This window comes from Lithobates pipiens, unplaced genomic scaffold, assembly GCF_037356315.1.
Source record: "Lithobates pipiens isolate NorthernLeopardFrog02 unplaced genomic scaffold, aLitPip1_a1.2 Scaffold_8, whole genome shotgun sequence".
Taxonomy (NCBI): domain Eukaryota; kingdom Metazoa; phylum Chordata; class Amphibia; order Anura; family Ranidae; genus Lithobates; species Lithobates pipiens.
In genome coordinates, this window is record NW_027507903.1 from 410,692,285 (window position 1) to 410,704,445 (window position 12,161).

Genomic DNA, 12,161 nt, shown 5'->3' on the forward strand with positions numbered 1-12,161 from the left:
CTCTATAGACCCTCTGATCCGATCCACCCAGATGGAAGGGGACGAATTCCCTTCTATTTTTTTTTCATGGGATTTTTCGGATCGGAATAGAGGCAGTCGGAGTAAACGGACAAAAGTCTGTTTACATCTGCCGCTCTGTAGAGGTGAATCGAGGGTAGAATTGGGTAGGGCCGATCGTGTGAAAAGGGCATAAACTGCTTTCACACTGATGTGCTGTGGTTTACCCACAAGTGCACCTGTGTCTATCCTGTGGGTTAACTGAACTTTGCCATAGACTCTGCCTGTGGCAAAAGCCGGCACTGTACAAGAAGCATCGGCTTATGGGGCTCTGCTCTGCAGCCACTTTCTTCCTCTACCACCAGCTTCATTCACAACACTGATGCTGTGGTATGAGGGGTCGGCAACCTGCGATCTGGTCTTACTAACCCACCATTCCAGAACAGGAGGTCGCGGGCCACATCAGAGGGCTCCACGGGCCACTGGTTGGCCACCCCAGTTCTATATTATAGCAGGAGTTAACTACATGAAATATGCCCCCATTCAAACTTAAGCGTTTTTCTGATAATTTTCCTTATGCCTGACTTGCACAATCCTATTCTCTTTTAATTGTCTCTGTTCACATTAGATCGTTCAGTCGCCCTATGTTTTACACCCCAAGACGACATGAGCTTTTTGAGCATATTCAGGCATTTCCAGCCTGTAAATGTGCACGTTTTTTCACCTGAGGAACCCCTCTCCTCCCCTTGCCCAGCCCAGGAAACAAACACCTGAAGCTTAATACACATGCACAATGTTCTGGATAATTTATCACTGTTCTTGTTTTTTTTTTTGGAATCTGAATATAATATTTTATTGCACTAGAGTGGTATACTTCTCTTACTATTGCATTTCTAGGAGTGAAAATCCCACACAACAATCTATTTAGAGGCTAGATTGTCTATATGATAAATTCTTATACTATAGATGGGGTCAATGTACTGTACAACCATCTGTTTAGAGGCTAGATTTCCTTTGTGACGTAACATGTAAAGAGAGCTCAAAGCCAATTACAACATTAGAAAAATATGCTTTGGCAAAAGCAAATGAAAAAGTTCAGTCTGAGAGCTAGGAGTATCAGCAGATGGGACTAACACTCACATATTTTACAGAAAACAGCCTGGCGGTGCAGGACGCCCCACTCAGATGAACAATTTTACATACTCCTCGAGTGACACTTCTAAAACTCTACAGCTGTTCATTTGAGTTTCTTTCTGCACTGATTAGAAAGCTGATAAAACGTGAGTAGACCGGGTACAGTCTGTGTCCACAGCATGTATCTTTTATATGACTTCTGGCCTGCTAACACTTGCATACTTTCCACTTGCAGTCTCAAGAGCAGTTTGTACGGAGATGATAAGCATAATTTCTGTAATATAGTGTTACAGTGAATAAGTATTTTCTGTATAATGAGAAAATGAATTGCAGTACAAAAAGTCATAAGCAAAGGAATGTTTTTTATTTTTTGTTATAATGATACTAGTACAGACACAGCCATTAAATGTTGTGATACCCTTGGGGACCTATGTAAGACTTTCTGCAAGACATTTTTTTACTAATTGATATCTGTGGGCACTTTTTTTCCTGTGTAAGATATTAATTTATTGCTGTCTGGCTTCTAGATCTCCCAGGCCAATTTTCATGCATTCTTTGCAAGAATTCATTAATGGAATACATTTTAAAAATATTTTATGTACTCAGAAAGGACATTTGTGCTCACCAAAATTAGATTGTACAATTTCCTTTAGATCTACCAAAGACTAAGGCAAGCCATACCGTTATAGATGCCTCCATTCACGCTAAACAGTGTAGACGGAGGACTGTTCTCTACCGGCTATAATATTCTGACAGCTGGTACCAGTGCCGGGACAAGGTCATCCGGTGCGCTGGGTGAAGATGGCAAACTGATCTCCCCCCACCCCCCAATAAGGAAAGATTCAATGTAATTTCAAAACAAGAAAATACTTAAAACAATACAAATGAAATTAGGTTTTATTCGATAGAAACAGAGTTTACTCCCACATTTTAAATATATGTATTTTATTGGAGGTACTTAAAGTGCTTTGAAATAATAATGCAGCTTAACTTCCCCACTGACAGGACAGAGCTCTTCCCAACAATTGGTGGGTGCTGGTGGTCATCCATTGGCAGGCACCCATTGATCAGCATCTGCTATGTATCATCACAGCACAGCCGGGTCACAGGTGGCATGCACATGTGTCCCCTATCTGGAAGTGCCGGATTACGTACCTGGTACATGATCCAGTACAGCAGAGCCGCTGTACATATGATACGGTCGGCAAGCCAATAATAATGACCGCCAGCATCAGTCCCAGTTTCTACAATTATATCCCTCAGCATCAGTCCCCGTTTCTACAATTATATCCCCCAGTATCGGTGCCAGGTTCTACAATTATATCCTCCAGCATCAGTCCCAGTTTCTACAGTTATATCCCTTAGCATCAGTCCCAGTTTCTACAATTATATCCCCCAGCATCAGTCCCAGTTTCTACAATTATATCCCCCAGCATCAGTCCCAGTTTCTACAATTATATCCCCCAGCATCAGTCCCAGTTTCTACAATTATATCCCCCAGCATCAGTCCCAGTTTCTACAATTATATCCCCCAGCATCAGTCCCAGTTTCTACAATTATATCCCCCAGCATCAGTCCCAGTTTCTACAATTATATTCCCCAGTATCAGTGACCGTTTAGAAAATGAAAACTCTCAGTATAAATGGCAATCTTCATAATAATAATCACCAACATCAGTGCCAATTTACAAAATAATCCACAGCATTGGTGTCAGCATCAGCAATAATAACCCCCAGCATCAGTGCCAGTTTCTACAATTCGATCCCCAGCATTGGTGCCAGTTTAAGAATCAGCAGCCAATTTCTGCAATAATAATAACCCACAGCACTCGTGTCAGTTTCTGCAACAATAATCACCAGCAATAGTGCTATCTAATATTTCCTAACAACCTCCAGGATTGAGGGCAGTGTCTGTGATCCTCATGTGAACTGGCTATAGTGGTTAACTCTTTGGGGGGGGGGGGGGGGGGGGGGCGTGGATGAACTACTTGAGCTCTGGAAGATTTTACCCCCTTCATGACCAGTCCATTTTAGAACTGCTCTACTGGTAATTGCGTGGTCATACAACGCTGTACACAAACTAAATTTATATACATTTTTATTCACACAAATAGAGCTTTCTTTTAGTGGTATTTGTACACTACTGCATTTTTTATTATATAAACAAAAGAAAAAAAAATTTACTTTCTGCTATAAAACATATATCCAATAAAAAACAAACAAAAAAACAAAACAATGAAACTATTTCTTCATAAATTTGGGCCAAAATATATTCTGCTACGTCTTTGTTAAAAAAAAAAAAAAAAAAAAGTGTATATTAGGTGGTTTGTGTGAAAGCTATAGCATCTACTAAATGATGGAATATACTGTATATGGTTTTTTTTTTGTTTTTTTTTATATACTAGCAATGGGGGCGATCAGTGACATAGTTGGACTGTAATAGTGACACCAACTGACAATTTGTGGGAACTGACTAACTGCCACTGACATCACCAGTGACACTAATACAGTGATCAGTGCTAATATACACTATCACTGTACTAATGACCCTGGCAGGGAAGGGGTTAAAATCTAGGGGCAACTAAGGGGCTAGTGTGCAATTTGTACTGCTTTTTAACACAGATTGGTTTGTTTATTTTACCTGCTCCTTAGGGACAAGAAACAAAGCAATCATTCCCTCTACAGAGCCCTCTCTGGGCTGTGATTGGACACAGCCTATCAGCAGGTCCCAGCTGTGAATCATTGGCTGGGATCTGCTGACAGATTCTCGCTGTGTCAAATCACAAGGGAGTTGATGGGTGAGGGCATGCGCCTGAAACAGGCAACGATGTATGGGTATGTTGTGGTGCCTGTAGCTGCAGCCCCTCGCAGTATATGTAATACAGTGGGTCAGCAAGTGGTTAATTACCAATGGTATAAGTAATATGTAGCATGAAGGGGGTTAATGTATTGCCACTGGTCACTAATGCATTAGTGATCAGTGTCAGTTAATTAACCCCTTTGTGCTGCATTAGTGGCAGTGGTGGCAGTGTTTATAAACCCCTCCATGCTGCAGCATAAAGGGGTTAAAGAACACTAATTCTGGTGCCATTAATGCAGCCCAAAGGGGTTAATTAACTGACACTGGTGTGTTGTAGTGCCATTCATTTTGAATGGCACCCCAGTGCATAGATGTTAACCATCTGTGGGTTGTGGTGCAATAGAAAAAAAAGTTGCAGGCCCATTACATTAAGGCTCCATTCACATCTAGGCGTTGCTATTTTTACAGGCATTTTTTCTGGCATTTTTACAGAGTTTTTGTGTTCAGGTGTTTTAAGTTGACAAATGAAAAGCAGTAAAATGCCTGTAATCTGACAAAAAAGAAGCTCATGTACTCTTTTTAGCGACAGTGTTTTGCTTAAGGTGATAGAACACACAGATGTGAACAGGGACCATTGAGTTGAATGGAATTTGTCTTCTTGGGCATTTTTACAGCTGAGGCTTAGGCCCCTTTCACACTGAGGTGTTTTTCTGGCACTTTTGGGCTAAAAAATGCGCCTGTAAAGCGCCTGAAAAACGACTCCCCTGCAGTCTTAGTGTGAAAGCTCGAGTGCTTTCACACTGAGGCGATGTGCTGGCAGGACGTTAAAAAAACTCCTGCAAGCAGTATCTTTGGAGCGGTAAAGGAGCGGTTTATACACCGCTCCTCCACTTCTCCTGCCCATTGAAATTAATGGGCAGCACTGCCGATCCGCTGGCAGAGTACCGCTGCGGGTCATTTTAACACTTTTTCGGTCGCTAGTGGGGTTTAAAAGTGCCCCTCTAGTGGTCAAACACCTCTGCAAAAACGACAGTAAAGCGGCGCTTAAAATAGCAGCGCTTTACCGCCAAAGCCCCAGTGTGAAAGCAGCCTTAGAGCAGAAAGTCACCCAAAAATGCCTAGATGTGAACAGAGCCTAAAGGTCAGTTGTGATGTATTGACAGCCCACTCAAAATGAATGGGCTGTTTACTGCGACACACATGAACACGTGTGTTAGTGCACTGCAAAGGCCTGAATCAAGCCCCAGGGTAAAGTTGCTCTGTTATAACAAGTGAAAATTGGAAATTCAGTTTATTATAAATTAATTTTTTGTAGCTGTTTTTAAAGGGTAAACCATGTGGGATGTCCACCATGTCAGTAGAATGTGTGACCTTTAGTCATGGGTGGGTGCTTCAAGATGAAAAATGGGGCTCCACTTTCAAAGCAACAGCCTGACAGGAATTGGGTCTTTTTAGATCACTCCAGTGCCCCAAGAGAGGGTTTGGGAATGTTAGGTTAATTTATATGCAACTTTTACAACATCTGTTATGTGAAACTTTAATCTCTACAATGACTGATTCTAATCAAGAACAGTTGTAGTAGTAACTGCAATATAGCGATTCCCAGGATACAGTTCCCAGGTTACTCCAATAAAAACTGAAAGTTAAACCTGAAATGCATACAGGAAGCCCGGTTTACCTGCTCAGTACTTATGTTTTTAATCCAGCTATTTCTGTATTTACCAGTCCACCCACATCTCATCTAATCCTGCATACACACGATCGGATTTTCCAACGGGAAATGTTGGATGGTAGCTTGTTGGCAGAAAGTCCAACCGCTTGTATCCTCCATCAGGCAATTGTCAGACTTTCCGCCAACAAATGTTGGCTAGCATGCTCTCAAATTTTCCACCAATAAATTTGTGTTGTCGGACTTTCCGATCGTGCGTACACAAGTCTGTCGGACAAAAGTCCAAAGTACAAACACGCATGCTCGGAATCAAGGACGAGCCGGAAGCGATTGCTCTTGTAAAACTAGCATTCGTAATGGAGATATCACATGACTATTGAACTTCATTTTTATCAGCTCGCCGTATGTCTTGTACGTCACTACGTTCATAATTGTTGGAAAACATTTGTGTGACCATGTGTATGCAAGGCAAATTTGGAGCCAACACCCTTCGAATAAAATTCCACGGTTTTGTGATCGGAAACTCCAATTGTGTACACGGGGCATAACAATAATCTGATGATCTGATTGTGGTGCAGAGGAGGTTTTCCTAAACATCTCCACTTGCAAACTTGCAAAAAAGAGGAAGTAAACCCCTTCAAACCACTTTGACCTACAGGTAAGCCTAGATTAAGGCTTACCTGTAGGTCCAAGCAATATCTCCTAAACCTATATGGTTTAGGAGATATTTGCCCGAAAATGGGCACCGCTGTAGACAGCGGCGCGCAGGCGCACTAAATGCGGCAAATCCAAGAATGGATTTGCCTAATTTGTCGACTCCCGTGCGCATGCACGGGAGTGACGTCATCGCGGCTTCACCGCTGTCATTGGTCGGAGCTGCGAGACGCCACCAGCAAGATGGATGCGGCGGACTACAGGGATCAGCGGCAACTTCGCTGGCTCCTGTGTCAGGTAAGTGACACATAATGAGCTACTATGCGATGCATAGTAGTCCATTATGCTTTACCTTTGCAGGGAAAAAAAGAGGAAGTAAACCCATCAGGGTTTACTTCCTCTTTAAGATTACTTGTGTAAGATCCCCAAGTAACCATGCTCCCCATAAATATGACATAAAAACAGTCCTTTTCTCAACATGTTACATGATACCATGGTACAAAAATACACAGATCATGTAGTACTAAATACTAGTATTTTGCTGCTTGCACTGGTCTGTACCAACTATGGTGTATGTGAAGGGCTTTTCAAATCCCCATAAATATGGTACCATAATGCCTTATACCTCATCCTCATGTTGTTGTCTTGTAGCACCAATATATAGAGGACTATTATTTCATTTAATGGGGTATTGAAGATGAACTCTGATCTTCATCAGATTCTGCACTACCACCTGATTCCCCTCTTGCACATTGACCACAGGGAAAGGCTCGTCAGAACTGCCCCCATTCATAGGATGCCTTGGCTTTTTTTTCTGAGTGAGTACAAGGCATTCTCTGATTGGACGAGGTAGAGAAGAGGGGCAGTGACGTCACAATCTCCACATCGTCCAATCAGAGAACACCTTGCATTAAAAAATACACAAAGAAAGCAATAACCATTTTATATTGACAGATCTAAACCTGAGCAAGTAATATTCACAAATATCCACTAGCTGAAAATGCATGCCAATTAAGGTAGCTGGGAGCACACAAGCAATTTTTAGTCACACTATTAGCCTAGGTTCACACTGATGCGATGCTGGAACCAGCACGATTACAGCGCTGTTTCCCGCATCCCTCTTCTCCCATAGGCAGTTCACACTGCCTTCTGCAAACCACTGTGGGTGTCATTACATTGTTAATGACCCCCCAGATCGGTTCACAGATCGCAGTGCGAACTGTGAACTCACAAAGGAATCGGCCACATACAACTGTACGGCTGAACTCGCATCTCACAGACATCGCAGGTGATCGGCACCGCAGGTACAGGTGCAAAAATCACATGCGATGATTGTGATCTGTGATCTAATGTGAACCTGGCTGGGCTCAAAAAAGTTATGTGATCAGACGATTTCATCAATACACAAATATACTTTTTTTTTTAACGTGGTTGAGTAGTTATGTTGAGAAAAGACAATAGTTAATCTAGTTCAACCAATAAAAAAAACACATAAATAGAAAACCTCTATATACACAATCCTATACCAATAGTTGATCCAGAGGAAAGCAAAAAATGCAATAAAGCATGATCAAAGTTTGGGTGGGGGTAAAAATTTGATTCTGATTCCTCATGAGGCAATCAGATATTACCTAGATAAACTACCCTTGTTGTTGTTATTAGGGATGAGCCGAACACCCCCCGGTTCGGTTCCCACCAGAACTTTCGAACGGACCCCAAATTCGAACGAACTTTAGAACCCCATTGAAGTCTATGGGACTCGAACGTTCGAAATTAAAAGTGCTAATTTTAACGGCTAATATGCAAGATACTGTCCTAAAAAGGGTTTGGGGACCTGGCTCCTGCCCCAGGGGACATGGGTCAATGCCTAAAATGTTTTTAAAAATGGCCGTTTTGGCGGGAGCACTGATTTTAATGACGATTAAAGTGAAAAAAAAAAAGTGAAATATTCCTTTAAATATGGTGCCTGGGGGGTGTCTGTAGTATGCCTGTGAAGTGCCACGTGTTTCCCGTGTTTAGAACAGTCCCTGCACAAAATGACATTAAACGGAAATAACACCGTTTAAAACTGCTTGCGGTTTTAATGTTATATCTGGTTCCTGCAATATGGTTGAAAATCATTGAGAAAAATGGCATGGGTAGCCCTCCCTGCCCATTACCAGCCTATTTGGGTCTTGTACGCATATTAAGGGGAACCCTGTACCCATATTAAAAAAAGGAAATGCGTGTGGCCCCCAGGCCCTATATACTCAGAACAGCAGTATACAGGCGGTGCAAACAAGACAGGGACTGTGTAGGTTTGTTGTGTTAAGTTGAATCTGTTTGTAATTTTCAACTGGTACATTTTTAAAGTGTAGCTCCAGTCAAAAAAATGATTTTTAAGCTTTTTGGAAAACATAGGGAAGGGTTATCACCCCTGTATAATTTGTTTTGTCGTCCATCTTTTTTCATCTCACTTGCTGTTGTCTCCTTCCGTTTGCAAGTAGGAGATGTTTGTAAATTGGATGTTTGAAAGTAGGGGCCTGCCCTATATGCTCTGCAGAAATGGCGGAACAAGGTGTTGGTTTTGCCACAACATTGTAAGCCCTCAAAGTGACTCTTGGTGGGTGCTGGAGCGCCCTGCTGTGAACGATTATATCAAGAATTGTAATTACATGCCATTGTTGAACAGTGGTAGAAAAATTGACCTTTGGTGGTTGTGGTGCTGGTGCCACAACACTATAAGTCCTCACCATTACTCTGGGTGGGCACAGGAAGGGGCCCTCCTGTGAAATATTATATCAAGAATTGTAATTACATGTCCCTGTTAAACAGGGGCAGAAAAATTTGGCCTTAGGCACTGCTGCTGGTGCCACCACACTGCAACCTCTCCCATATACTCTAGTTTTATTGCAGGAATTAGCCCTGCTGCAAAGCATTGCATCAAAAATTGTACTTAAACGCCCCTGTTAAACAGGGGCAGAAAAATTGGGCCTTAGGCACTGGTGCTGGTGCCACCACACTGCAACCTCTGCCATATACTCTAGTTTTAGTGCAGGAATTAGCCCTGCTGCAAAGCATTGCATCAAAAATTGTACTTAAACGCCCCTGTTAAACAGGGGCAGAAAAATTGGGCTGATGGCATCACCCAGAACCAGAAATGTTCTTCCAACATATCAGCGGAGGAGGAAGAGGATAGACAATCAACATAACAGGACAGTCACTCAGCATCAGCATAGGCAGTCTTGAAGGGATGTGATATTTCAAAAAAAATTATTCTGTTACATCAGCTTAAGGTGCTTGGTAGCTGTGGGTGATCCAAGACTGATTCATCTTGATGAAGGTCAGTCGATCAACTGATTCGGTGGACAGGCGCACCCTGTGATCGGTAACAAAGCCACCAGCAGCACTGAAGGTGCGTTCCGAAAGAACGCTGGATGCAGGACAGGCCAGTAGCTCAATTGCATACTGTGCAAGCTCTGGCCAGTGATCCATCCTCAAGACCCAGTAAGCTAGAGGATTTTCAGTGGGAAAGGTGTCCAAGTCTGACCTTGCCCCTAGGCACCATGTAAATCAGACGCTGGCGATGGGTGCTGGAACCGATCATACATTGGGGCTGCGGACTAAAAAATTGTCTGAAAGCATCAGTCAGACGGCCACCTTCTCCACCGCTCCTTCTGACCGATGCCTCAGCAACACGTTGTCCAGGACCAGGAGTTTGTAACCTCACAGTCTCTGGGAACACGTTGCACAGACCTTTCTGCAAGGCCTCCCGGAGATGTCTCATCCTCTGCTCCCTCTGCGATGGCAAGATAAGGTTGGCAACCTTACCCTTGTACCGTGGATCAAGGAGAGTGGCCAGCCAGTAATGGTCCCTCTCCTTGATTCGAAGAATACGAGGATCCTTCCGCAGGCTTTGCAGGATCAGGGAGGCCATGCAGGGTAGGTTAGCTGAGGCATTCGGTCCGGAGTCCTCTGGGTCACTAAGGACAACATGATCCACAGCTACCTCCTCCCAGCCACGTACAAGTCCACGTGTTTCTTGGGACTGTAAATCATCCCTACAAGACTGCTGCTGCTGCTGATGCTGAGTCCCAGCCTCCACCTCCATGCTGACACAATCATCCTCCTCCTCATCCTCTTCCTGTGTGATGGGTGGCACAGCAGGAACACTGTCTGGATAAAGGGGGCCTTGAGAGGCAAGGAAGTCCTCCTCTTCCTGCCTCTGTTCTGCCTCAAGTGCCCTGTCCATTATTCCACGCAGCGTATGCTCCAAGAGGTGGACAAGAGGTACAGTGTCACTGATGCATGCACTGTCACTGCTCACCATCCTTGTGGCCTCCTCAAACGGTGACAGGACAGTGCATGCATCCCTGATCATGCCCCACTGGCGTGGTGAGAAAAAACCGAGCTCCCCTGACCCTGTCCTGGTGCCGTAGTCGCACAGGTACTCATTGATGGCCCTCTGCTGCGTGTGCAGCTGCTGCAGCATGGCCAACGTTAAGTTCCATCTGGTGGGCATGTCACATATAAGGCGGTTCTTGGGCAGGTTCAACTCCTTTTGGAGCTCAGCCAGCCGAGCACAGGCATTAAATGATCGGCGGAAATGCACACAGACTTTCCTGGCCTGCTTCAGGACATCCTGTAAGCCCGGGTACCTGCCCAAGAACCGCTGCACCACCAGGTTAAGGACGTGAGCTACACAGGGCACATGGGTCAGTTGTCCCTGTCGGAGGACGGAGAGGAGGTTGGTGCCATTGTCACAAACCACCATTCCTGGCTTAAGCTGGCGTGGCGTCAACCACCTCTCGGCCTGCCCCTGCAGAGCTGACAAAACATCCGCCCCAGTGTGGCTCCTGTCCCCCAAACAAACCAGCGCAAGCACGGCATGGCATCGTTTTGCCTGCGTACATGCGTAGCCCCTGGAACGCCTACGAAGCACCGCTGGTTCTGAGGACAGAGCACTGGAAGAGGCCATGGAGGAAGAAGAAGAGGAGGGGGTGGAGGAGAGAGGTGTGTCACAACCAATAGTAGCATTTTGGAGGCGTGGTGGCGGAACAACCTCCAACACTACTGCACCTTGTCCTGCATCCTTCCCAGCTGCCAGAAGAGTGACCCAATGGGCCGTGAAAGACAGATAACGTCCCCTGTGCATGCCTGCTGGACCATGAGTCAGCGGTAATATGCACCTTACCGCTGACCGCCCTGTCCAGCGAGGCAAGGACATTGCCTTCCACATGCCGGTAGAGAGCCGGAATCGCCTTCCGTGAGATAAAGTGGCGTTTGGGGACCTGCCACTGAGGAACCGCACATTGTACAAACTCACGGAAGGGGGCCGAGTCTACCAACTGAAAAGGCAGCAGTTGAAGTGCTAGCAATTTAGCCAAGCTAGCATTCAACCGCTGGGCATGTGGATGGCTGGGAGTGAACTTCTTTCGCCGGTCCAGCAGCTGGGGCAGGGACATTTGCCTGCTATAATCGGACGTGGGTGTACCGCTAGCAGAGTTCCCGGAAGCACTTGGCTGTGACACACCTAATTCTATACCTTCATTCCTCTCAGAGCAGGTTTCAGAGAGGACTGAAGGTCTAGTGGGGTTGGAGATGCCAGCTGATGAGGAGCAAGGAGAGGTCCGCTTTGTTCTTTGGTGTGGGTCTTTGAGGTACGCTTGCCAACGAGCTGCATGGCAGGTCAACATATGTCTGGTCAAGCATGTGGTGCCCAAGCGGCTGATGTTTTGGCCATGTGAGATACGCTTGAGACATATGTTGCAAATAGCAGCGGTGCGATCTGATGCACTTGTCTCAAAAAAGGCCCACACCAAAGAACTTTTAGAATAACGCGCAGAGGCAGCGCCCTGCACAGGCGGAGCTCTGCGGTGTGATTCAGTCAGTGTGCTGCCCCTAAGCTGGCCCCCGGAGGGCATCCTGC

At 45.0% G+C, this 12,161-nt stretch overlaps 1 protein-coding gene across 1 annotated transcript in view; it reads left to right on the forward strand.

Moving 5' to 3' along the window:
* Positions 1 to 1,097: 1,097 nt before the first annotated feature.
* The window catches only part of C1QTNF2 (C1q and TNF related 2), a 73,839-nt gene continuing 62,775 nt past the window's right edge, over positions 1,098 to 12,161 (forward strand). The window contains exon 1 of the mRNA XM_077474128.1: positions 1,098 to 1,277. The gene's annotated coding sequence lies outside the window, so the exon portion shown is untranslated. The remainder of the gene's footprint in view (positions 1,278 to 12,161) is intronic.